Below are 26,686 nucleotides of genomic sequence, written 5' to 3'. Positions count from 1 at the left end.
TTTATTGTTGGCAATGAATTCATACATTTTATAAAAGCCATGCACACAAAACACAGTTGCAGGCTTCAGTGTGTAATCTCTGATGAATTATTCAAATATTAAAAACAACTGGAAGAACAGATATAATATATCTACTTTCCAGCCATCTGACCAAATTCCATAAAAATATTTGCTGGTCTTTGTTAGTTTTAAGGGAGGGAAACTTTGAGGCAAATCTGAGAGTCTCGCATGAGATAGCAAGTAAGGGATTTATAAATGAGACATTAGTGATAAAATGATTTCATTTTTATCCACAGACTCTTAAGGTCTCAATCACATTTGAATGACTAATAATTCAGTTATCAGGTATTCGTTAAATAATCACCAGATTCTGATTAACATATGAAGCACTTAAAAAGCAAAATAAAGATGTGGCTGGCCTACTTACTATCTAATCTGATGGTTTGACTAAGAAACAAGCTTACAACTAACATATAGAACATATAAGTATTTGTGGTTTCGCTATTTGCAAATAACTCCTAAAGGGCCATGGCATGCAGAGATCCATCAGCTCATTGACAATGAACATGGTGAGTGGACCCAGCAATGGCCTAGCATGGGCATCTCACTGCAGTTTACTGCATCATAATCACACACAAAAAAATCTTTACTAAGCGTCTAAAAGAGGCTCATTTAATTTTTCAGTCATACTTTATTGCGCTCTGTGATCAAATTTAAATGTCACTCCATTAACAGCACATTGGGAGATTTATGTAAGTATTAGTGTTTTCCTCATGGATACAAAGATGTACCTCACCTGTTTACACCCGGTGAAAGCAGCCCTTACCTCAATGAAGACCCCCTGTGCTGGGAGGCTTCCCCACCCTCCCAAACTCTCAGTTTCCACCCGGCTTCACCATCTCAATCTGCATGTGGGTCCTGGCTTCTGCTTCCCTCTCAATCTAGTCCCTCACCATCATGCCTGCAAAATGCAGCCATCTCTTTCTTGACTTCCTAGCTCAGCCTGCAGGCCTGATGGGACACTGCATCAGGTTAGGTCTTATTGCAGACAATAGATACTGCTATAGCTTGTTTAAGCAAAAACATATTTCATTGCCAGGTATTAGGTGCTTAGCAAATTCAGTAGAAGCAATGGAGAGATAGACTAAGTTAAGCTTCCAAGAACAGCTCCCATAATCACATAGCCTCTGTTATGATCTAAAAAACTCTGTCACCTGTGCTGAAGCACAGCCTATCAGAGACCTGCTGATGGGACCAAGCTTCCTCCATCAGCATGGGAGAGCCCAACGGCTGCAGAAGCCAATGTAATCAGGAAGGTGAGACCTCACACCTTGCCTCTTGTTCCTTTTCTACATCAAGTCACTTACTAGTGATCCCAGAGGAGAAATCCAGATCATCCCTGGGAGAAAATCTCCAAAGTTATAACCTTCTGGCCTCTCCTGTAGTGGAGAGCATAGTAAAGGGAGCATGGAATAGAGGTCCAAAGTAGCAGTCCACAGAAAATGCTATAGGTTCCCTGCCAGGGATTATATTTCTGTGGTTCTCATTATAATTACTGTTTGTTTTTTGTTTTTTGTTTTTGGTTTTTGGTTGTTGTTGTCATTTTGGTGAGAACCTTTGTATCTCTGAAGAGAAAATCAAGATAATCACCAGTAGAAAAATACTAATGTCTGGCATTGCAAATGTAATGGACATTTATTGGTCAACTAAGAGAAGGTACAGGACCACTTGAAGCCTATCCTAATAGCTTCCCTTGATAAAGTGGGCAAGTGGAATGTTCTATTCCCTGAGATGGGATACAGAAAACCCTCATGTCTAAGGGTCAAAAAATTGAAGGTACCAGGGGCCTGGGAACTCTGGATTCATAAAATGGTAGATTCCTAACCCTAATGTAAGAAATGACAAGCCCATGCAAGCTACTACCTTGATGTCAGCACTCGCCATCCTGCCCACAGCAGGAAAGGCCATTCATTAATTCTCCTGGCCTTCATGAGATGGGGATCATTGTGGATGTCCCAAGCCCCGGAAAGATGTCAATCCCCTCACTAGGGCATAGCACTCAGTTGTATGAAAGTGATGAAATTCACATAACTCTGCTTACTGAGACCATGGTATCAACTCTACCTGGTTCCACCGCTGTCCTAAAATTTTCCCAGTATATTTCTGATAAGATTCTTTAGAGAGTTCTTTTGGAATGCTTTCATTCATCTTAATAGTCTTTTTTTTTTTAATGTTTATTTATATTTGAGAGAGAGACAGACAGACAGACAGTGTGTGAGCAGGGGAGGGGCAGAGAGAAACAGAGACAGAATCTGAAGCAGGCTCCAGACTCTGAGCTGTCAGCACAGAGCCTGATGTGGGGCTCAAACTCATGAACCGCAAGATCATGACCTGAGCCAAAGTCAGAAGCTTAACCAACTGAGCCACCCAAGCACCCTCCATTCTTCTTAAAACTCTGTTCCCATTTCTGCTCCATTCCTCTCTTAACATAGTCTTTCTTATGCAAACTACTTCCTTCAACTTCCCTCCCCTCCCCCATTTTCTCTAGCTCTGTTTCCTACACCTTCCAAGCTAGTGCCAATTCCTCTTCCCCTTCTAGTTCTTCTAGCGCACGGGTCAAGGTCTGTTTTTATAAGCAAACCTTTACTGGAACACAGCTACACTCATTCTTTTATCTATCAAGTACAGTTGCTTTCACACTGTGATGGCAGAGTTTAGTAACAGTACCTGGCCCCCAAAGCCTAAAATACTTGCTATCCAGCCCTGTACAGAAACGTTTGCTGACCACTGTTTTGGAGGATCTATCCCCTTCTACCTTCTGAAAATTCCTCTTATCAATGTCTCCTTTCTCTATTTATCTTCAACCTCTCCGTGTCCATGGTTTCCTTCTCTTCAGCCTGCAACATTTACATCATCATTCAGTCACTCTGCAACAAACCCCAGTTGAACACCTACTAAGTGTCAGGTATGAGACACAATCCCAGTCTTCAAGCCACTTATGGTCTAGTAAGGAAAAGCAAATATGTAAGCAGCCAGGTTTCCTTGAGTATTTCAAAAGCCAAGAAGGAAGTCCAAGCAACACCCATTTCTACCTGGGGATTTCAGGAGAGTCAAACGTATCAGAGACGTCCAGCAGAACATACAAATAGCAAACATTCATAAAGGTGGTGAACCATCCTCACAAATCTTTAGCATTCTAAAAAATACATCTTCCCGTACCATCCTTTATCCTCTATCTACCATCCCACACTCTCCCCTTCCCTTTATAGCTGACATCCCTGACCTACAAGCTACTCTAATTCCTTGCTGCCTGCTTCCACCGGCACCACTTGCCTGAAGGTGCTCCCTCCAGGGTTACCAGGGCCCTTGGCTGATCTGTTTACCACCTCACCTTACTTCTCATCTTACTCACCCTCTGTGCAATATTTGATTGCTGTTCACTCTTATCCTCATTCTCCTGCCTAAAAGCCTCCATGGCTCCACCTAAGTTTCAAATCCCTCAAACTATCATACAGAGCTTTTGACAATCTCTGTGTGCCTTTCTGCCCCCGGAATGCCTTTCAAATCCACAAACATGCCCCATTGTGTTGTATACCCTTGCCTTATCATGCTCTGCCCTTTGTCTGGGGTGATCTTTGCTATATTTTCCTATCCTTTATCTCTACCATCCAAACTCTTCCAAACTCCTCCTTACTCTTTACAACCCAGTTCAAATGCCATTTCCACTGTGACCGTAGTATCCCAGCTTGATTTGGTTGGCTCTTCCCTTCTCCTTCCTGTCTACTCTCGGAGCGCCTGGTACATAGCTCCAGTGAGGGTTCAGGGCACCAACTACTTGCTTACAGGTATTACTTGCTCATTTTACGATGTACAGGAATCATGGCTCATACCTTTTTAAATCTCAGGTACTTGGACTAAATCCACATAAAGCTATACTAAATAAATGATTACAGTAGGAGCCAGGCTTGGCAGTTTCAACCAGGAAAAAAAAATGCAAATTCCTAAATATATCCAGACAAGTTATTTTTCAGGCACACACCTCTTAAAATTCAATAAACTTTCAGAATATGCAAATGACAATAAAGTTTCCCTTTGGCACAGTAGAGTGACAGTTATAAGACAATGACATAAAAGTACTCCCTAAGGAACCATCACAGGATAGCATCAGATATTCAGGCTTGTCAGTAGGAAGGGCACCACCTCAGTCACATTTTTTTTCCAGTTTTAATACCAAAGATGGCACAGTTATCAGCTTATTTTCACCATCATCTCTGTCTTTAGAACTATGGGCAGAAACGTATTTATTATGAATGAATGTTCAGCATGTGACAACAGAGGAGTAATGGGTTTTAGGCAAATAGGTCTGAGAGATGTGGATTTATGGTCCCATTGGGCTCCACCTTCCCCAGGATAGCAATGGAGATGCTCCATCCTTGAGAATACAGAATGAGCCACTTGCTCAAGTTGCAGGCAGAGTCTGTCCCAGATTCTGGGACCCATCAGAGATTTTGGAGTCGACAAGGACCCTAAGGCAGGAGGAAGAAGCACATGTCAGTCTGCAAGCTTCCAGGGACAACTCTGGGTCAAATTAAGGCCCAAGTAAAGCATATTGCCAAATTCTGTGGGGCAGAAAAGCATTCATCATCTCCAAGTGAAAAATGCTTCACTTTCTGGCTCCTACATGTATTCAGCTAGTCAAGTGTCAGCACAGAGCCTGGAACTCATACGCTTTGTAGCTTTCACCGTGACAACCGCATTTCCAAGCCTATAGTTGCAGGAAAGACAACATTTGTAATTGTCTTGTTGGCTGAGGGTAAAACAAATACACATTTAGATCACAACGGATAAATGCTTCCTCTGAATTAATCACACATGAGAGGCAGAGCACACACTTCTATCAGGGAAATTGAATCTCATGGTGGCAAACCCACCCATGAAGAAAACAAAACCCTTTAAAACAGAGGAAAATTTTAGAATATTCACAGTATCCTTGAAGTGGGAGCTCTGTTATGGAATAAGTCCATAAAAAAGATAGCAAATGGATAAGGCTGGGAGTGCCTGAAGGTGCATGGCAGCCTCAGGGCCTGAGCTTTCCCAGGAATCCTTTTCACCGCAGCCAGTGAGGTCACACTGGTTACAGATTCCATGCAATTCATTTTAAAATGCTGGGGAGCCTGGGTGGCTCAATCCCTTAAGCATCCAACTTCAGCTCAGGTAATGATCTCACAGTCTGTGAGTTCGAGCCCCGCGTCAGGCTCTGTGCTGACAGCTCAGAGCCTGGAGCCTGCTTCAAATTCTGTGTCTCCCTTTATCTGACCCTCCCCCGTTCATGCTCTTTCTCTGTCTCAAAAATAAATAAACATTAAAAAAAAATTTTTTTAATGTATTTTACAGGCCCTCTGTGTGCTTGGCACAGAAGACCATAAAACGTACTTTCATAGCCTGTTGGCAGGAGTGAAAAGCAACATAAGCCCTCTGGGTGAAAGCCTTTCACTATAGAAGCCATAAATAAAATTTTCCTCTTTTCTTCTAACACGTGAACATGGAATGTACATGGTTGTTCCATTCAGAGCAGAACTTGGTAAGTTAGACTATGTTTGGTGGCAAGCAGAAAAGCAGGGAGAAAACAGATTTTGTAAAAGGCACATTCTGCGTGCAGAATTACTATATAACACCAGCACTGGCTCTTAATAGTGGAAGGTGAGCAGAGCAATCCGTCATTAAACAAACTCACTGATAGCTGGGCAAGCATATCAAGGGTGTCCAGAAGAACGCACAGAGCCCTCCACTTGAAGCCGAAGTCATATTGTTTAACCTTGAGTTTTCCCGGAGGTAAACAGGAAGGAGGCCTTTTATACCGGCACCTTCAGGAAGTGCTGCCTAAGACCATCCAAAAGCAAAAGTTCCCTCTCCTGTGGGTCCTCTCCTCTTCCTTTGCTCTCCTTCTGAAAGAGCGGACCCAGACCGGCCGACTCCATGTTGTTCTGTGTCTTCCATCTTGAGTGACTATGTCCCCGACACGGCCCCCTTTCCGGGAAAACCACAGAAAGAAATTCCAGCTCAAACCTCAGACCATGCCTCCTCCCCTTGAGCACCTTCCCGCTCACCCGTTCAAACTTCCCGTTCAAACCACGCTTGGCAACCTGCGCAACGGGACTCTGACCCTTCCCCAGCCAATCGGCTAAGGCCACAACCATTACCCCACCAACCGCCCCTAGATCCCTATAAAACCTTTGTGCTTTTGAAACTCTCTCTCTCTCCCCCCCCCCCCCACCCCCGGCATCTCACCGCTGCGTTGGTGCAGGTAGGGGACTGAGCTCGAGCTAGCTTGAATAAAGGCTCTTTGCTTTTGCATCGGACTCAGCTCCCTGGTGGTCTTTGGGGATCACAAATTCTGGGCATAACGCTTCTTTTCCCTTCCCTTCTCTTCTCTCATAGGTACAGTTCCCAGGAAACAGATTCTGAGATGGGGAGTCCTGTGCAGGAAACTTCCTGGAAGTGGGCTGGGAACCACAGCTGTTAAGGGTGTAGGAACCTGGCAGAACTGAGCAGAAGGAGAAGCTGAACTCAGTTGCAACCAAAGCCTCAGCCAACTCCGCTGGGAAGTGCAAATCTGGGATGGCTCTTCAGAGACTCTGCAATGGGTCTTGGTAATGCCACCTTGACTAGGAGGGGTTTGACCTTGGAGTAGGCACCTCCCTACAACCAAGGGCAATCTCTGGGAGAGGACCTGGCTATGAGCCTTCAGCAGCCAATACACTCCCACAGCTAGGAAATAAAGGAAGACCCAGGGGGCCCATCCCAGCTCTATTTCCCTTCTCTTACTCTCTGTACTTTTCCCTCTCCTTCCCTTCTCTTCTTTCCCCATGGCCCTGCGTCCTTACACTCCTTTGTTCTCCTTGGTCTATGGGATAAACTTGTAATAATCCCATTCCATCTAGCTCCACTAGAAAGGAGTGAGAGTCTACAAAAGAATCATTTTTCACACTGACAATATCTAACTTCTCTTAGCACATCTGTAGTAAGTTTTGAAGGAAAAAAAAAATCCTCTTTTTATCTAAAGCCCACAGTACCAAACAGGCACCATATGTTACCCTAGCCTTAGTGTGTGCCATGGCCCCAGTAGGAGTTACTAATCTACAAATCTCCACCTCTTCCTCTAACTTAAGACCTGAGACTACATATTCTCTTGGGTTGCCCTCCTAGTTCTGTATGTGCTATGGTCATGGTTAAAGAAAAATGTTAACACAGTAAGTATCTTACTGGAATTGAAGTATGAAAAAGTAACATTTTTTAATGTTTATTTATTTTGAGAGAGAGAGTGCATGTGTACATGGGTGCACATGGGCAAGCAGGGAAGGGGCAGAGAGGGGATCTGTCAGCACAAAGTCCAATGAAGGGCTCGATCCCATGAACTGTAAGATCATGACTTGAGCTGAAGTCAAAAGTCAGGCACCAACTGAGTCTCCCAGGTGCCCCAAAATGTAACAATATTATAACATCTCTTATATATTAAGTACTACTGCTAACTACTTCAAATATATGTACCATTTAATATTTACAACAATCACACAGGATAAATATATTATCCCCATTTACAAGTAAGGAACTGAGATCTAGAGAGGCTATGAACTTGCCTGAGGTCACAGAGCAGGAGTGCTAAAGAGCAGATGTGGTAGAGATGGCAAACTATCCACTAAAATCCATATTTTTCTCATCCATGATGATGGGTGTTGAGTCTCTTTGAGAAAGCTGCCCAGCCACAGACCACATGTCCTGCCCCCCCTGTTCCTAGGTAAGGTCATGTGGCTAATTCTAGTTAAATGAATGTGAACACAGTGATGTGTGTTGTTTGTGCCCTCCTTATACTCTCTTCCCGGTCTGCCCACCAGCTACAGTGGGCTCTGAAGCCCCAGTGGACAGCAGAGCGATGAGCTGGAAGGAGCCCAGGCTCCTGAATCACCAAGTAGAGGAAGGCCACCCATCAGTCATGGACACCACATTAGACTATTATGAGTGATGACTAGAGTTCTGTTGTACAAAGTCACTGAAGTTTAGGGGCTTACTTATTATAGCAGCTATCATTATCTTAATTAGTACACAGGATGAAAGCTAGACTTCCCTTTATGTGCATTTATTCATTCAAATAAATGAATGGTAAAGTTTAAATAACCTCTCCCAGCTAGGTATATACTAGAGACTGGGGATATAAAGATGCATGTGACATAGTCTCTTCCTTCTAAGGGCTCATGGTGTAGTGAAGAAAAGAGATGATTTGCAACACTATGGAAATACTGAAGGGCAATGACTGGTTCTGCCTGCCTCATTTATGGAGGTTCTCCCCCTATGTAGGCACTGAGACATTTGCATGACAGTCCTATTCTTATTTATCTTTTCTAAATTTATTACAATAATACAAATTGTTTCCATACGGATACTTTTTTTTTTAATTTTTTTAACTTTTATTTATTTTTGAGACAGAGAGAGACAGAGCATGAACGGGGTGGGGGGGCAGAGAGAGGAGACACAGAATCGGAAGCAGGCTCCAGGCTCTGGGCCATCAGCCCAGAGCCCGACGCAGGGCTCGAACCCACGGACCGTGAGATCGTGACCTGAGCTGAAGTCGGACGCTTAACCGACTGAGCCACCCAGGCGCCCCTCCATATGGATATTCTGATAAACATAGAGAAGTGTTATGAAGAAAAAAAAAACCTCCTTCAAATCAGTTCTGGGGAAGGAAGTGGCTAGAATTTAAAGTTAGACAATATACTCAATGAGTTATGCAGTCTTGCGAGAGAAAGAAAACCAAGTAGAAGAAAAGAGACCAAAGAGATGTATATCTGCACATTCACACATTCCTCAAACTCTGACACTGGCCCAAGACATTCCCTTGCATATTCTAATTCTGTTTCCTTTGGTAGGAAAAACCTTTTCTGGCCCTTCTGGGCCTCAACCATCTTTCCATCCTTACCCATTCCTCCACATCTACTCACATGTCTCCACTGTCTCCATTCCCCAGGTAGTTCAGCCTCTGCCATCTCTTTCCCTTTTTATGAGCAGCTCCACATTTACCATTTAGTAGCAATTAAGAACTTAATTGTTTCCTAAGTATTTTGTTTACTTACCTTCCAACGTGACTGAAAATGTCTTAAAGACCTAAAACATGACCTGATTTTTTTTTCCATGTGCCTAGAAATGTAGTGAGGACTCATGTGATCAAAAAAGAAATGTCTAACGAGCAACTGACTGACTCTTCCTGGATGATCTCCTGGGACCTTGTGACAGGAATGATTTTAAAACCTCGAAGAGCTATTGGCTTTAGCAAATGTTACACAACACACAACTCAATAGGACACTGAAGAAAGACCCAGGATTATGAGCAAGTCAATCTTAGTTCCATGTCTGTTTCAACCCTGCATGGCCTTGGGCATAGCACTTACATAGACATCTCTGAGCCTCAGTCTCCTGATCTTAGAAAGGGAAAAATAACACCTTCCTCTTAGAAACAAAAACGGTTACATAGAAGAAAACCTTTTGAAAACTCTAAGGGATTTCCTTTTGTATTAAATTAGTGGGTAACAGAATCCAGCCATTCTTGTCCCAAGTAAGTCTAATAAGTATCTTAATATTGATTAAAGAGGGATTACATCTTAGAACAAAACAGCCCTCCCTTCTAAATCCATGCTTCTCCCATAAGCAATCGACTAAATAAATGAAAGATGTGATGCAGTTAACTCCGTGCCCTTTGCTTTCACAACCTAATTTTGCAAACTGCTGAAAAGGCACTTCTTCTCTAATGGAACCAGGAGGGCAATGGCAGACTGTCTGGTCACAAGCCCAAGCTTGAGCAATATGGAGAGGTGTCTCCTGTCATCATGCTGCTCATTAATTGTCCCATATAAGGCGAGTCATAGGGGGAGAGGGCTCTTCGAACATGCAGCAGGGAGGCTATCGAGTGAGGGGAGCCCAGTACTGGGGAGAGGGGGTCTCTTGCTGCTCAGTCAACAAGCTCCAGGCCTTACCAGGGCCTCAGGTCTCCCACTGAGAGCTTTATTTTTCTGTCAGCTGTGACTCCCCTCCTCTCATTAATGAGTGTCCTGGGGTCTTCTTTTCAGAATCTGAGGCAGCATCCTTGAAGACAGCTCTCCTAATTGGTGGAGGGGCGCTGGGAGGTACGCACTCAAACAGAAGCAAATGTTTACCCAGTTCCTTTCCTCACGCCCTCATTCCAGCAATATTCGCAAGACCCTGGGGCACGGTTTCCTTGAATGTTGTCAATACAGGCTGCCTCCCTTGCCCATACCAGAGGCCTCCTTTGTCTATGCCCACTGCATCCCTTTTTTATATATCGTCTCCATGGCCTCTTTGCCACTGCAGACTACATTAGTAGCAGAGGCTCCAGGGGCAGGCTTCCAGGGATTGAATACTGGGTCTGTGTAAATTCAGTCAAGTCACTTCATCCTCTGCTTCTCAACCTGTGAAATAAAGGTAACAGTATTTTCCACATAGGGTTATTATAAGGATGGAAATGGAATGGAACGGAAAGCATTTCCAAGCACAGTCCCTGCCACAAAGTGAATGTTCAATAGCAATTATCATCAACCGCCTTCTCTGACCACCTACAACCTAGTTCCTGTTTGTATCACTCCCACAAAACCACTCTCTCAGGAGACAATTTCGCATCCTTCTCCCAAACTAACCCAGCCATTAGACTCTTCATCTAATTCTCTCCATTACTTTAAACATGATACGTCAGTTCTATGACACCAGAATACTGAGCACTTTTCCCATAGGTTAAGATTGTACTTGGGATTTCTATGCAAAGATGCAGAGCACTACGGACAGCCTGGACAATTCACAATTTCCTTCCACTGTATTCAAATCTTGGTGTGATTTGAAAATATGAATTTGTATGAAAAGAAAGGAAGAAATTCTCACACTATCAATGATGGGGGGAAAGCTGCAATATGATTTTTTAGCCATAATCAATCACTTTCATGGTCTCCCCATCCACTTTCACAAATTTAAGAAAAATGTTTTCATAAGATCAGTGTTTCAGCTTTTAGCAAAAGGGAAATTTAAGAGAAAAAAAAAGTCTTTCCATTCAGCAACTTATTTAGCCATTCCCAATTATTTTCTGTTATAATTAAAGTGATTACTGCTGGATTTTCAGTTTCAAGATGGTCCAACCTCTCCCATTTTAAAAATCACCCTAATAGTCAAGGAAGTAAAAATCAGAAACAGGAATTGAATCTCTGATCAGACTCTGAGACAATTTTAATTCTGAACTAAATTATAAGACAGCAGAAAGCAATAGAGAAGTAAATAACTTGCAGAAAGAAGGAAGAACACATCTAAATGCTTACAAAGGAAGATAATGAAGAGAAGCAAATTACAAATACCTACTGGATCCAGACAGGCTAGCACAGAAGGTAGGATAAAGCTGCGTCTGACCACCCCTCTACCACTGCTGCAGGAAGAAAGTGAGGGTCCACACTCAGAGACAAGAGGCAAAAGGGAGAGTGGAGGTGAAGTGTGCAAATTAAAACAGGGAGATTAAGTGAAAGTCTGCAGACTAAACAGAGGCAACATCCAGAAGACTGGAGAAAACTTCTCTAGAAAATCTTAACCACCCCCAGACAAAACACTACAGATTCTGACATTTGAAGGTCCCCAGTGAAAAACCCATGTCATCGTAATGACCCTGCAACAAAGCCCATCATCTGAAAAGTCCAAAGAACAGACACAACTTCCAATCAGCTTTCTAAAGATTCACTCATAAACATGAATGGACAGCCACAGACTCCAGGCATCTGAGGAAAGTCTGTAACACTAAGTGAAACAAGCAAACAAATAATGAGGAAAAAAAAAAAAAAAACTCAGAAGAAACTAAAACAATGCAGGCAGAAAATCAAAACTACAAAGACACTTTTTCAATATTCTCAGGGGTTCTGAAACTCTTCTCCCAACATGCCCAAGGGATATGACATATTCATGGCAAAGAGGTTCAAAAGCGCCTTCCTCTCCTCCAAGGGTGCATATTAGCATCTCTACCGGTGGAGGGAGAGACTAGAGCCATGCAATGAAAACATACTGTAAAAATAAACATAAAAAAGAAAATTCTTCTAGATATTAAAAATATTGCTAAAATTTACAAATAAAAAACAGTGAAAGAACAGTAACATTAGGTCAAGGAATTCACCCAGAAAATAGGACAAAAGTACAAAAAGATGGTAAATAGGACAAAAAAACTTCAGAAGGTAGAGGTTTAATCTAGCCACTAGGAATTCTAAAAAGAGAGAACAGAGAAACCATTAATGAAGAAATTCTCAAAGAAACAATTCAAGGAAATTTGCCAGAACTGAAGGACATGGGTTTCTTGCTTAAAAGACACGGCAAAATGAGTCAACTTCAAACCCATACTGAAGATAGCATTGTAAAATTTGAGAATACCAGAGATAAAGAGATCTTAAAGGTTTGTAGCAAGGAAAAAGTGGTCACAGGAAAAGGATCAGAAATAAGAAAAGCATCCATCTTCTCAAAAGCAACATTATAAACTAGAAGTCAGCATAGTAATAGCTTCAAAGTTTCAAAAGAAAATAATTTGAAACCAAGGATTCTAGATTTAGCCAAACTATCAAGTGTCAAAGTCCAGCAAATATTGTCAAATATTAAAGTCTCAGAAAATTGACCTCTGATAGCTTTTCAGGAAGCCAAGGAGGATTAAAAAACAAACTAAGAAAGAAAAATGATACACATCCTGGTCACAGGAGAGAGAAGCAAAGTGAATTAGGCAAAGGACAGCAGTCCTACAGCAGGTCCAGGGAGCAACCACTCCAGGGCGGAGCAGAGTAACTGACCTCTTTAAAAACAGAGGACAGGGGACGTGTGTGTGGCTCAGTTGGTTAAGCTTCCAGCTTAGGCTCAGGTCATGATCTCCTGGTTCGTGAGTTCCAGCCCAGCGGTGGGCTCTGTACTGACAGCTCAGAGCCTGGAGCCTGCTTTCGATTCTGTGTCTCCCTCTTGCTCTGCCCCTCCCCAGCTCACTTGCTCTCGCTCGCTCTCTCTCTCTCTCTCAAAAATAAATAAACATTAAAAACAAAATTTTTTTAAAGAGGATAGAATATAAAAGATTGTTAGATAGGTTTGACTCTGAGAAAAATCTCAGGAAAGACATTTTACAAAGCTGCTGGAGGGTATCGGAAGACTTGAACCAAAGATCCGAAGGCAGTGAAACAGATAAAAATAATGAATGAGGCAATTACTAATTTCAGGAGAAATAAAAGGTTATAAAATAAATAGGTGAAGAGGAGTAAGAGAACACTTATCTTGTTGAGCACTGTGTAGAGAATTGCTGAATCATGATATTGTACACCTGAAACTAATATAATACTGCATGTTAATTATAGTTCACTTTTTTTTAAAAAGGAGAAAAGGTGGGGCGTCTAGGTGGCTCAGTCAATGGAGCGTCTGACTTTGGCTCAGGTCATGATCACACGGTCTGTGAGTCCGAGCCCCGCATCGGGCTCTGTGCTGACAGTGCAGAGCCTGGAGCCTGCTTCAGATTCTGTGTCTCCCTCTCTCTCTGCCTCTCCCCTGCTTGTGCTCTCTGTCTCTCAAAAATAAATAAACTTAATTTTTTTTTTTAAAGAAAAAAGGTTATAAAGTAAAGCAAATGGAATCACAGCCTATCCGGCTCAGTAAAAAATAATATTTACTTAGTAAAAATAATAAAAAACCAGGAACACACACGAAGTTAACCCAAACTTGTGAAATAGCAGTCTTGAAAAGATATAGAAGGTAAGAAGACAGGGTATGAGACTGAAAATTCTGGCTTCATAAAATAGGAAGTCAGAGTACATGAAAAGAGCTGCAAACCGTTAACTGCCTCTGGAGACTGGCATTGAGGGAGGGCACGGATGACCGCTATTTTTTCACATGTAAGCCTTTTAGCATTATTTGACTTTTAAAACCATGTGCGTGTATTTCTGTGATGAATTTTTTAAAGCGAAAAAAAAAAGGATAAAATTACAATACAGTTAACCCCGTGCCCTTTCTTTTCACGACTTAAATATTTCTAAAATACACTGGAGAAATAAAAAACCTTTTCCATTCATGGAAGCAAGCAACGCGATTGTACTAAACTTATTTTATTTAAAAGATGTGGTTATAGGGGCGCCTGGGTGGCGCAGTCGGTTAAGCGTCCGACTTCAGCCAGGTCACGATCTCGCGGTCCGTGAGTTCGAGCCCCGCGTCGGGCTCTGGGCTGATGGCTCGGAGCCTGGAGCCTGTTTCCGATTCTGTGTCTCCCTCTCTCTCTGCCCCTCCCCCGTTCATGCTCTGTCTCTCTCTGTCCCAAAAATAAAATAAAAAACGTTGAAAAAAAAAATTTAAAAGACGTGGTTATAAAGTATTAAATCTTCCCCCTCATCCGTCCTTACGGCCCACAAATTACCAAAATACAAAGCTCTTTGTGATCTTTTTTTTCACATCGTTATTACTCACTCATACTTGTAGGTGTTTAAAACCAACTTAGAACACTGGGAATGTTTTTATGACACAGTATCACAATAAACACATAGGAAACATCCTCCCTCTTATTCCATTTTCCATTGCTAAAACATGAAACAAATGCAGACATTTGTCCTGAACTATCTAGCATATGAGCCTAAGACTCTTAGCAGTGATATTTATGATTTTTATCATGCTATCATTAATTAGGATTAATTATAAACTGAGGGCTGTCATAAATAAACAAACACCAGGAGCTATCAATTTTCTAATGTCATGAAGAATATGAAATTAGAAAGGATTCTTCCAGAATTTATCACAAGGGTAAGGCGAAAACAACAGTTAAATCAGGAGTTCTGAGCCCCTTTTCTCCCTAGCACGCTTAAGGGATAGGACATATTCTATTGTGGCTCACTAGTGACCTCACCTTTCCCACAGGGAAGTATTATTAACATTTATACTAGTGGAAGAAGAGCCATGGGTAGTTTGAAAAATGCCCCCTAAGTAATTCTAGCAGGGCCCTGTGTCCTGCTATCCCCACTCATGGGCATGTTTCCTCTTCTCTCTTTCTCCTCCCCACTTTGCTCATTTCATCCAATGGAGATATCTAGTTTAGGGATCAAATTAAAAAGAAGATAGATGTCACCATAAGGCAAAAGATAAGAGCTCCAAGCAACAAGGAGATAGAGTATTTATAACTTGCCTCCAACACCACTCAGACCCCCCCTTTTCCAAGTCTTTGTTGATTTTCTAGGCTTAATGTTGATACTGGAATAATTTCAGAAAAAGGGAACAGGGCGTGTCAGAGACAACTTCTGACAAACTTCCCATCACTAGGGATGCCCATATTTCCCTTCCCCAGTCGCCATCCAAGCAGGGACTCAGCACATTCTTACCCCATTTCTCCCTCACATTTCCCCTAACCTGCTTCCAAAACATACTTGTTTGTGTGCTTTGGTTAATTGAAACAGTAAGACTAGCCAACATTGACTAGACTCTTATTAACACTCAATATTTTATGAAAAAAAAAAAAGTTTGCACATGTCATTTGAGATTCTGTGTCCATAACATTTTGATATCTGAAGAAAATAACGATAAGGAGAAAGGGCTTCAGACTCTCAAAGACTCTTGTTCTAGCCCGGGGTAAGTCACACATGATTTCATACAACTATTCATTTCTTTACCTGGTAAACAAAAAGAGCAAGGGGGCATTTAGTTAGGTCTGAGGGCCCCTTCCCTTCAGACTCCTCTGACCCCATCATCTTCATTGCTTCAGAGTAGCTCTGACTGTACTAGACTATGTTGATGTCCATTGTAGGATTTCATTTGAAACACTTTCGAAAATGGCAGGAAAGGTTCCTTCCAGCTCCAGCCTTCTGGTAATGCTAAGGCATAGGCTCTGAGAACTTCACTACAACACTGTCTTATCTACCCATTCACATCCCAGTTTAATGTTTCCACTGTGCTGACTGTATGGCCTAGACACACATGTCTACATTGGAGATGTCAGGTCCAAATTCCTTCGAATACAATACAGGGCCTTTCCATTTGATCTGGTTAAACCTTTCCTTTCTCCTCACATTCTGCCCCTCTCTGACTACCCCCTTCCCATCCCAACAACACATACCCTTTTCTTTAGTACCTAAAGCTCCTGTCATTCCCATGTCATGCCATGTTCCCTCATGTCTCAGTGCCTTTGTTCATGCTTGTTTCTCTACCCAGCATTCCTTCTGTCTACCAATGTCTCTTGAAAACTCATATTCATCTTATAATGATCAACATAAGTATCACCTCCTCTAAGAAGTCTTTCCAAACTTCTTCAGGCAAAATTACTCTGTTTCTTGTATTCACTATATTAAAAAGCATCAATTATAAAATATAGTTCACATTTATATATCTATTTCCTGTACTAGGTGGTGAGTTTCCAAAGGACAGAAAATTACTCATATTTCTATCTCTAACATAGAACCTGGCACAGTTCTGGAAAAGTTACCCAGTATTTACTGAGTGACTGTGTGAACAGGATAGAAGATAAGAGATAGCTAGTGTTAGTGCACTTCCTGGGTATAGTCGCTAGCCTAGCATCGCATGCAAGGAGGAACCTCACAAAAGATCTGTAATAGTAACTGTAGCAAAGATACCTGGTGCCCTGACTGACCTTCTTTTGGGCTTGCCTCTGATCTCAGAGTTAGTTGGTTACGTGAGTTAGATTCACTTTATGGTGACCACCTATCTTCTAGAGAAGATGCAACAGTGGATACTTGACCCCCGAATCCATGGGTCCTATTGTATATTGCATCATCTAGAAGGACCCTGTCTGTTAGGATTGAGAATGGCCTCATTTTGCTCAAATATGGCATCAGTCCATGTCTACAACTGGCAGGGTTGGGATGCCATTTCCCAGGATTCATTATATGCACTGAAACAATACTGTGCACCCCAAAGCTGGTGCTCTGTATCTCAAAGCTGGAAAACAAAGGTCTGGCCAGCAAGGAGTGCAAGGTTGACTCTTGTCATCATTCCCAGTGACACAACTGTTTAAGGGATTTCTCGTTTCTACAACTTTAACCTTTGCTAAAATAGAGGCTCTGGTTCTTGGAAGCCAATACTTCTCCATGAGACGCTGAGCTTGAAGCTGTAGACCCGCTGGTCACTCAGGCTCTTCATGCCACTGGATCACAGGTAAAGAATGGAGTTCCCATACTAGCAGAGAAACTGGCTGTGACAATCCTAAGGACACAGAGTCGCTGCTACACAATGGGTAAAAAGGAGGAGTAAGTCTGGATATCTTGGGATACACTGGGGTGTTTCTACACCAACTGATCACAGAGAACAAGCAATTGTAGGAAGCCAGTCAACCCAGGCTTCAACCTCCCCACCATGGGTGAGGGTCTGGGTCACCCACTGAGCAAGCATCCTCAGAAGTGTTGGTTGTGGATGAGGGAAGTCAAGAATGGATAGTGGAGGAGAGAGATGATGGCTATCCATTGCAGCCTCAAAATCAGCTGCAGCAAAAGGGCCTGTAGCTGGTTGCATAGATAAATCTTTTCTTAGAGACAAGGACAGCCTAGTCTTTGAAGAATCAGTGACAGAATAGAATTCATGAAGCGGATTTGTGGATCTGAGCAACACCAAGAGCATGGTAGTAGCAGACAGAAGACTTTGGGCACTGGGGTGAACAGTGCCACTCATGTCTTCGCTCCCTGCCTGCTAACAGCTTGCCCCCAGTGTGCATGACTGAGCCCGCCCACACCACTGCAGGGACCTCAGTAGCACAGCTGTATATTGGATTACCCTCCGTCTCTGCCTCACAACCCCCACCCCCTCACTGCTGCCTGCTAGCATCATCTCCAGAATAAACTACCTTCACCCAAGTCCTCGTTTGGGGCTATGTTTTCAGAGGAATCCAAGGGAATACCCTGATCATGTTTAAAACTGGCATTTTCAAACCAGCTTTATAACCCTGCATTGTCTCCCCAATAGACTAGCTACTTAGGAAAATATTCCAGAGGTGCCTGAGCGGCTCAGTCAGTTAAGGCTCCAACTTTGGCTCAGGTCATGATCTCATGGTTCATGAGTTCAAGCCCTGCATCAGGCTCTATGCTGACAGCATGGAGCCTGCTTGTGATCTTCTCTCTTTCTCTTTCTCTCCCTCTCTCTCACTCTCTCTCTCCCTCTCCCTCTCTCCCTCTCTCAAAAAAACACTTAAAAAATAAATATTCCAGAGTACTTCATTTCTTTCAAAGCACATTTATGAGTAATAGGAAAAGTGATAGAGTGGTTATTATTCCCTGTATTTTTCATTTTTTAAACAAATGCAGGAGACTTGGATAGATTATATGTCTTGCCCACTGCCGAAGGGTTTATAAGTGGTGGAGACAGGGTGCTGTGTATTGATACCCATAGTAGCTATGGTGGGTGTCCGTACAAAGCTCCTTTATAGGTCAGTTTACCCATCCCTCAGAGGCTACAGTGTTGCTGCTAGGAGCTCACAGCTCCAACCTTTCTCCAGAGAATGCCCTCTGTGGAGGTTACCCCATGCAGGGGCCACCACAGTCAATGACTGAATGAACCAAAGTTCAGCCACCCTGTCTCAACATGGGGCTTCTCTGTGGTGTCATTCATGCTCCAGAGTTCCCCAGGCAATCAGGTCATGGCTAGAGGTGAGCTAAAACACATCTATGCTTATCTTCTCCCTCTGCCCTGTCCTGTGCCCTCACTTCTTATAGAGCCCTTGCTCAATACATCACTTGCCCATTCTTGTCTCTAGTGACCCTCACCTAGGGCAAGATTTGTGTTTTATAATTGCTAGTCCAGTGTATTCCCCATTGCAGAACTCCACACGGTTAAACAAATGATAGCCTCTAGGGGCGCCTGGGTGGCTCAGTCAGTTAAGCGTTAAGCACCAACTGCAGCACAGGTCGTGATTTCGCAGTTTGTGGGTTTGAACCCGAAATGGGCTCTGTGCTGACAGCTCAGAGCCTGGGCCTGCTTCGGATTCTGTGTCTCCCTCTCTCTCTGCTCCTTCCCCACTCGTGCTCTGTCTCTGTCTCTCACAAGTAAATAAACATTTAAAAATATATAAAGAAATGATAGCTCCTTACTTATCACTACATACTTGTTAATGCTGGATAGATATTTTCCCTCTGTCTTAGAAAACTCACATAAACTCATATCCCAGCCTATCTTGTAGTATGCTAATAAGGAGAATGTCTTTCTCACATAACGACAAAGATATTGTATTTTTAGGGATAAACTTTGAAATAACTCAATCACTATATTACAGCAGTTTCATTTTATACTACGTTATATCATTTGCTAATTATGAAATGTTACTAATCTAAGGTGGACAATAAAGAACCTCACAGGTCAACATAATTAACACGTCTCATTTTATAGCAGTATATAAAATAAACCATCAGCTCCGAAGGGCCTGCCTAGAAAATAAGACTATTATCTCCATTTGCCCACTTTATTCTCTTCTTTAAGGTCTAAAATGAGGTAAATTTCATGGACTTTAACTGTCTGAAAATTCTCACAAAGACAATGGTTCGTTCTGTTGGCAATCATCCCTGAGAACTGGTAACTGTATAACTCAAGGTCTAACTGGAAATCAGAAACCACCTATATATCTACATCAGAGACTTTAGTAACAGAGAATTGATGGCACAGTTAATGGAAGAGAGGCTGAGAAACCCAACAGAAAAGCAAGACAGCCCAGAGACTGGCAATAGCAGAAAGCCACCACCAGCCCTAAAGCTAGAGGAATCACAAAAGAAGGCAGGACTTGGGGTCTCCTGCAGGATCTGGGGTCCTGGCTTCTACCACCCTCTAACCCTAATGTCCCCCATAAGTTGACCCTTGCCAAAGACCAACAGACAAGGAGGAGCCTGGGAATCAATCCAGCGTGGCAGGTCCGATCCCCTGTCACAGGGAGCAAAGCAGAAGATGAGCAAGGAAGGTACACACAGACAACAGTTCCGGGGCCAGGACATTGACATGCACACATCGCAACAAAGCTCTTCCACAACAATCAAAGGCCCCCGTGTGAGAAGCAGCTCGTCAAGATCATTGCCTGGAATTCTAACACCAGAGAACAAAACAAGGGGGAATATAGTCTTTGATTTTTCAGCTAATCAAATTATTCATCAAAACCACAGGGAAAGCCTTCCAATTCAGTTTTGTAGCAGCCCTTACATATATTTCAGAAACGTTCTCACTAGCATCCTGTGGAGTAGCGTTAGGAACAGACCAGGCAGCTTTGCAAATGTAACTGGTTTGTTGTTGTTGTTTTTAGTCACCTAGCCTTCAAGCCCTTCTATAAAATGTAAATACTTGAAGCCTATCTTCTATGCAGGCTTGAACTTAAGGGATTACTGAATTTAAAAAATATGTTTATACATTTTAGGATGAGAATTATAATGTGCAAACTAGGTATTATAATTAAAGCTTGCAATAATACTCATCATTAAATAAAAGAAAAAGTTGATTCAAGCATAAAATCTTTGAAGCAAAAAATTAAATTTAACAAAGAAAATCTATTGTGCAAACTGAACAAGCACTCAATAATGTAATAAATCCAATGATTTCTTTGAATTATTTTTTCATTTTTTTTTATTTCAAAGATAATATAATCAGAAACCAAAGTATAATCAGAAGCCGTACATATGAGTGAGTGGGATTTGCGGAAAGCAGAAAACTTGGAAAATACCAAAAATGTCATAATCCCACCAGCACAAATACTGTTAGCATATTCCTATCTGAGTCATGAATCATTTATTGAGAGCTCCAAATGGGAGGCATTATCAAGAGCTCTGTGCTAGACAATGGATGATATCCATTTGATTACAAGTCTAAATCAAGATCACAACTTTCACTTGTTCATAGCACAGAGAAGTGACGGGGAAGAGAAGTAGGAAGAAGAATGCATTTGTTACCCTTCCTACCATATTCAGTGACTCAGGAGTCTGGGTCCGTGGAAAGCTACCACTACTCAAAATATCACAGAATGCAAACCGATTTTCTGGATTCCCAACCATTTCCTATCCCCAGTTAGAATCACATTTCACAGACTCCATAAATAGCTCCTTAAGAGAAGGAAATTCCAAAAGAATGAAAACTAAAGTTCCATTAAAGAACATTTTTCTCACCTTGCTTCAGTCTACAGACTTGTCCTTAAAAATGTTTAAATCTAGGGTCAGACTTTGGTTCAGGTCATGATCTCACAATTCATGAGTTTGAGCCCCACATCAGGCTTTCTGCTGTCAGCACAGAGTCCTCTTTGTATCTTCTGCCCCCCCGCCCCTCCCCCACTCACATACACTCCCTCTCAAAAAAAAAAAAAATAAACATTTTTTTAAATATTCAAATGTAGCAAAATTAAACTCTTACTGCTGAAACTGTAAGACCCAACAGGGTCCCCTCAAATCTAGAATCTGTACCACACAATTCAGCACCAGATAACTGTATACTGTTTCCATTTGATACTTTTATATGTGTTGTTCTCACTTTCCATCAAGATTGTAAACTAGGTAGCCACCATCAGATCTCACATTTCCCTACTATCCAACAACCCACCTCACCCACCAAGCACCTAGCACATGCTCAATAAGTACTTTTCATACAGCTCTTTCATAATGATGGCGCCAATAGTGAGGAAGGAAGCCCTTGACCCTCCCAAAGCTGAAGCCAAAGCAAAGGTTTTGAAAGCCAAGAAAGCAGTGCTGAAAAGTGTCCACAGTCACCAAAAAAAAAAAAAAAAGAAAAGAAAAGAAAAATCCATACATAATCTGAAGGCCCAAGACAATGAATCTCCAAAGGCAGTCCAAATATCTTCAAAAGAGCACCCCCAGGTGAAACAAGCTTGACCACTATGCCATCATCCAGTTCCCCTTGACTACCAAGTCAGCCATGAAGAAAATAAAAGACGAAAACACTCTTGTGTTCATTGTAGATGTCAAGGCCAACAAACACCAGATCAAACAGTTTGTGAAGAAGCCCTAAGATGTTGACATGGCCAAGGTCAACACACTGATCAGGCCCAATGGAAAGAAGAAGGCATATGTTTGATCAGCTCCTGACTATGATGCTTTGGATGTTGCCAACAAAATTGGGATCATCTGAACTGAGTCCAGGTGGCTAAATCTAAAGTATTTCACCATTAAAAAAAAAAAGTAATATTCATATATTTAAGTCTGATTTCAAAATAAAACCCAAACTATTAGATAATAATTGCAAATTACATTCTGGAAGACATTTCACCAGATATTCACACAGCTTTCTCCCTTATTTCATTCAGCCTCATGCGCATATAACAGCCCCTCCGAGAAGCCTTCATTGACTACGTAATAGAGAACTTCCTACCACTTTCTATCACCTTATCCTGATTTCTTTCTCTTCTTAGTACTGTGACTGCCTGATGCAGTGTTGAATATACTCCCCACTATAGTGAGAGCTCCACTGTCTTTCTTAATACTCACTGTCTTATCCCCAGGGCCTAGAACACAACCTGGTTCATAGTGACACTCAGTAAGTATGGAACAATTTGTGAATGAATTAAATTTGTACCTATACACACACATACACACAAATATATATAATTGGCTTTGCAAAGGTTTAACTATAATACAAACTTTTATTTTTTAATTTTTATTTAGGCTTTATACATGAAAGCCAAATAAATTTGACTCCATTAACTGACCACTGTAAAAAGCCCAAATACCACAAATGTATAAAGTAAACCATTCATCCACTCTAAAGGGAAGCATCCTGAAGAGCTTGGGGCATAGTCTAGAAACTTCTGTATATACATACAAGCCTAATAAATGATAACCAATGAGTAAAAAGCTGTAAACTTTTAATCTTTTTAAATATAATCCACTGAAATTTAATGTTTTGTAAATATAAAGAATTCTAAGAAAAAGAATCATTTTTTAATCTTTAGGTTTTAAATATTTACTCACTGAGTCTGTTTCCCCACCTGTAAAATAGGGATTAAAAAATAACCCATGGGATTGATACATGATTTAAATGACAAAATATATTCTAAAGTATTTAGCACAGTGTCTACACATTAAAATTTAAAAATAGATGATAGATAAAAGATAAATGAGTTCAGGGACCAATGAAAACCCAAGAGAAGGACCTACCCATGACAGTGGAGGATAAAGAAGCTGCTTAGAAATGATGGTACCAAATTCTGAAGGATCACCAGGCATCAGTCAAACCCAGGAACTGCAGGCTGAAGGTCATTTTAGGTTGAAGGAAGAGTATTTTCCTGACATAAGAATTTTAACAGCTGGCAGCCTAAGAGAGGGAACCATGTTTGCAGAAACATCTTGAAAGGCTACTCTGCAAAGGGAAGGTGAAATCACAAGGCAAGGAAACTCAAAACAAGGTGGAAGCTGAACAAAAGGTGAAGCAAAACTGCAAATGGGTGAGAGCAGAGACCTAAAGAGTGAGAAAACAGAAAACCTGGCAACACAGTGAAAACCCTGTTTATAATTAGTTCAGCCTACAAGCGAGCTCCATTTTACATATAACCACAAAATACTGTCACCCACTTTGACTATTCAATAAATTTCCCAGGAAGAAAGCTATCATATAAATCTTATAAAGACTGAACTTCGATAATTTGGAATGTTGCAAGAGTCAGTCACTAGGTTAGTTTTCTTTTGCTGCTGTAAGAAATCACCACAAACTTAGTGGCTTAAAACCATACAATTTATTATCTGACAATTTTAGGGATCAGAAGTCTGAAATGGGTCATCAAGCCTGCATACTTTCTGAAGGTTTTGGAGAGAATCCCTTTCCTTGACTTTTCTGACTTCCAGAGGCTGCCCACATTCCCTGGCTCATGGCCCTGCACCGTTCCAACCTCCTCTTCCATTGTCACATCTTCTCAGACTCTGACCCTGCTGTCTCTCTCTTATAAGGGCCTTGGTGATCGCATTGGGTCCACCAGGATAATATAGTGTAACCTCTCCATCTCAAGATCCTTCACTTAATCATATCCACAAAATCTTTATGGCATGTAAGGTAACATATTCAGTTTCCAGAAATTGGGATATAAGCATCCTTGGAAAAGCCATTACTCTGCTTACCATAGTTTCCATTTTGGGAAATCATGTCACTGACAATAACATTCTTCATGGGTTTTGAATGGCTAATATAAAAGCTCTGTATCAGACTGCACTATTCGCCATCCCATTCTCAATGATTCCAAAAAGAGGTAAACATATCCGACAGCTTTTTATGTGTCTGGTGTGGTCCTGCCCAAGAATTTACATTTGCTTCATTTATTAATTCACTTTCCTTTTATTTCTTCTTATACAATTAGAGAATTTTATTTAAAGTGTGTGTAAGTAGGTCATATTGTCCATACAAATAGTAAAGGAGTCGTTACAAAATGTTAAATATTTACTGCCAGAGGGGGTTATTGGATTTGATCGGACTGAGAGCCCCTGAGTTAGAGGGTTGATCATTATTTTTAGTGCACTGAGTGCTCCTGGAAAATCTACCAGCTGTATTACAAGTCTGGTTGCAGCATTAGCAGCAAGTCTGCAGCTGAAGGTAATATTCCATCAGAATTAGACCACTAAAGTAAGCAGATGTGCTTAGAGTGTACTGCAAATCTAACTAACCGATTCTTCCCTCTCTTTCTTACCTCTCAGACACTGGACACTTCTTGGCCGACCCTCTTGGCTCCTGACCCTCTGCCTTCAGCCCCAGGGGCATGAAGAAACTGACTGGAGAGTCAGTGAAGGATCACAGACCACTGGGGTCTTTACAGTTTCATAAAACATCACAGAAGGAAAAACATGGCTCCACTGATGAGCACCCTTCCATTAAAGCAAGAGGAGGCAACACGGCCAGGAAGAGGGTAAAAACAGAGAAAGGACAGGAGGACAGGGCAACTGAGGCTGGGAAGAGAGACCCACGAAACTGGGAATAAGGGCCTGTCAGTCTATTTCAGGTTATGGGGTACACCTGAGGCTATCTGTTAAGCTACAGATGTGTAGAGAATTATGGGGAAGAACACACAGTAAGGAAGCAGAAAACAGGCTGGAGTGACCTCAGATGAACTCCCAGAGACTGAAGCAGCATTTCACTACAGCTCTAGCACTGAAATACATGGGTCCACTTCAGCAGCAGGGAGCCCTTGCTCTCCATTCTGAGCTTGAACTTCATGCAGAAACAGTCTCTTCCTCTTTACTCTTACCTCTACAATAGTTCATTATCCTGGTCTCACAGTCTTTAGGTTTCTGCCTCTCCCTGTATGCATACATATTTCCTGATTCTCTCTCTCTCTCCCCCCTGCCTACACTCTTCCTTCTTCTCTCCCTCCTCCTAACACTGGCTGGGACAGAAACCATGTAGCATAGGAAAACCAATAAGCTATATCTTGCCATCAAATTAATTCAGCTCCCCCAAGTCAGTCTATACGTGGCTTCTCTGAGGTCATGAACCTATCCCTATCCAGTAGGAATACCAGGATAGTAGAGTCATTTCAACATCCACAGAACTTGATGATCTAACTGTAGGCTGAGCCATCCCATAGTACTATAAACACAAGCAGTTTCTGGATAAAAGTGCCTGGATCCTGGCTCTATCCATTAATAGCTCTAACTTGAACAAGCCACTCAACTTTAAGCCTCAGTTTTCTCACCTATAAAATGGGAAGAAGGATGGGAAATAATAGAATTTATCTCATAAAGTTGCTTTATATATTAAACTTTTTTAAAAAGCATGAAAGGTACTTAGCTCCATACCTGGCATAGGGTAAGTATTCCTAAGTGCTGGCCAAATTTCAGCCTGTTGGCCAACAAGACCATTTTATACATCATCAATTTTTTTGCATTAATTTTATTTATAAAATATTGTATTAAATGTTTTAAATCATGCATTAAAGTACTTATCATGATTGCTAAGTTTTTTGGCACCCTCTTAAACTTTGTATCTACCTTACTTCTCATATCCTAGATCTAGACCTGGTCATGGCAGTGATGCTGTGGTCCTGGAACCATCAGCTCAGGCAGCAGCCCCCAGGAACCCTACAATTTGCATATTAATGTCTAGATTTTCCTTGCCACTCCTCCTTTTGTGGCCTATCATATTTCTCCCTCCTGTTTTATCCCTATGTTGGTTTGTCTTGTGATCACATTTTTGATGTTTGAGAATATTTTTGTTTGCAGCATTCATGTTTTGAATAATGTCTGGACTTGGACTTCCATCATTATGTAGGAAGTTAGGATATTCATGTATCAGATTCCTAACTTTGGTTCCATTTTAAAGGATAATTATTCTTAGTTTAAACAGAATGCAGAACCACTGTAAGTCAAGGATCTGATAGGAAATGCAAGACTTATGAAACCAAATTATCTTTTACCAGAAAGCCTTAAATATCATAATACATAAGAAAATCTGTTTCAACCAAAAAAAAAAGTTTAAAATTATTCTTTACTAAAGGTTAGCATGTTACTAAAACAAATTGAACCCTAATTAATTGCCAAATAGAATGTGTTTGCAAGAAGACATCTGGAGTTGATCTCAACTAAAATATCTATATGAGGACTTAAAATGCCTCAAAAATAGAAGAAGCATGATATCCAATAGACTAGAGGTCAAAAACTCAAATATCTCTCAGGGTCATGAAAACATAAAGAGCATAAGTTGG

General features: G+C 41.5%; 1 protein-coding gene and 1 pseudogene across 2 annotated transcripts in view; one reads left to right on the top strand and one right to left on the bottom strand.

The window, feature by feature from the left end:
• Window positions 1-26,686, bottom strand: part of RASGEF1B (RasGEF domain family member 1B) — a 563,026-nt gene that overhangs the window by 420,600 nt on the left and 115,740 nt on the right. The gene's annotated exons all lie outside the window — the stretch shown is intronic.
• LOC121033620 (60S ribosomal protein L23a-like) lies at window positions 21,651-22,144 on the top strand (annotated as a pseudogene).

This window comes from Herpailurus yagouaroundi, unplaced genomic scaffold (genome assembly GCF_014898765.1).
Source record: "Herpailurus yagouaroundi ecotype Mexico unplaced genomic scaffold, PumYag 28, whole genome shotgun sequence".
Taxonomy (NCBI): domain Eukaryota; kingdom Metazoa; phylum Chordata; class Mammalia; order Carnivora; family Felidae; genus Herpailurus; species Herpailurus yagouaroundi.
The sequence above is the reverse complement of the archived record's forward strand: the minus strand, read 5'-3'. Positions and strand labels throughout refer to the sequence as shown.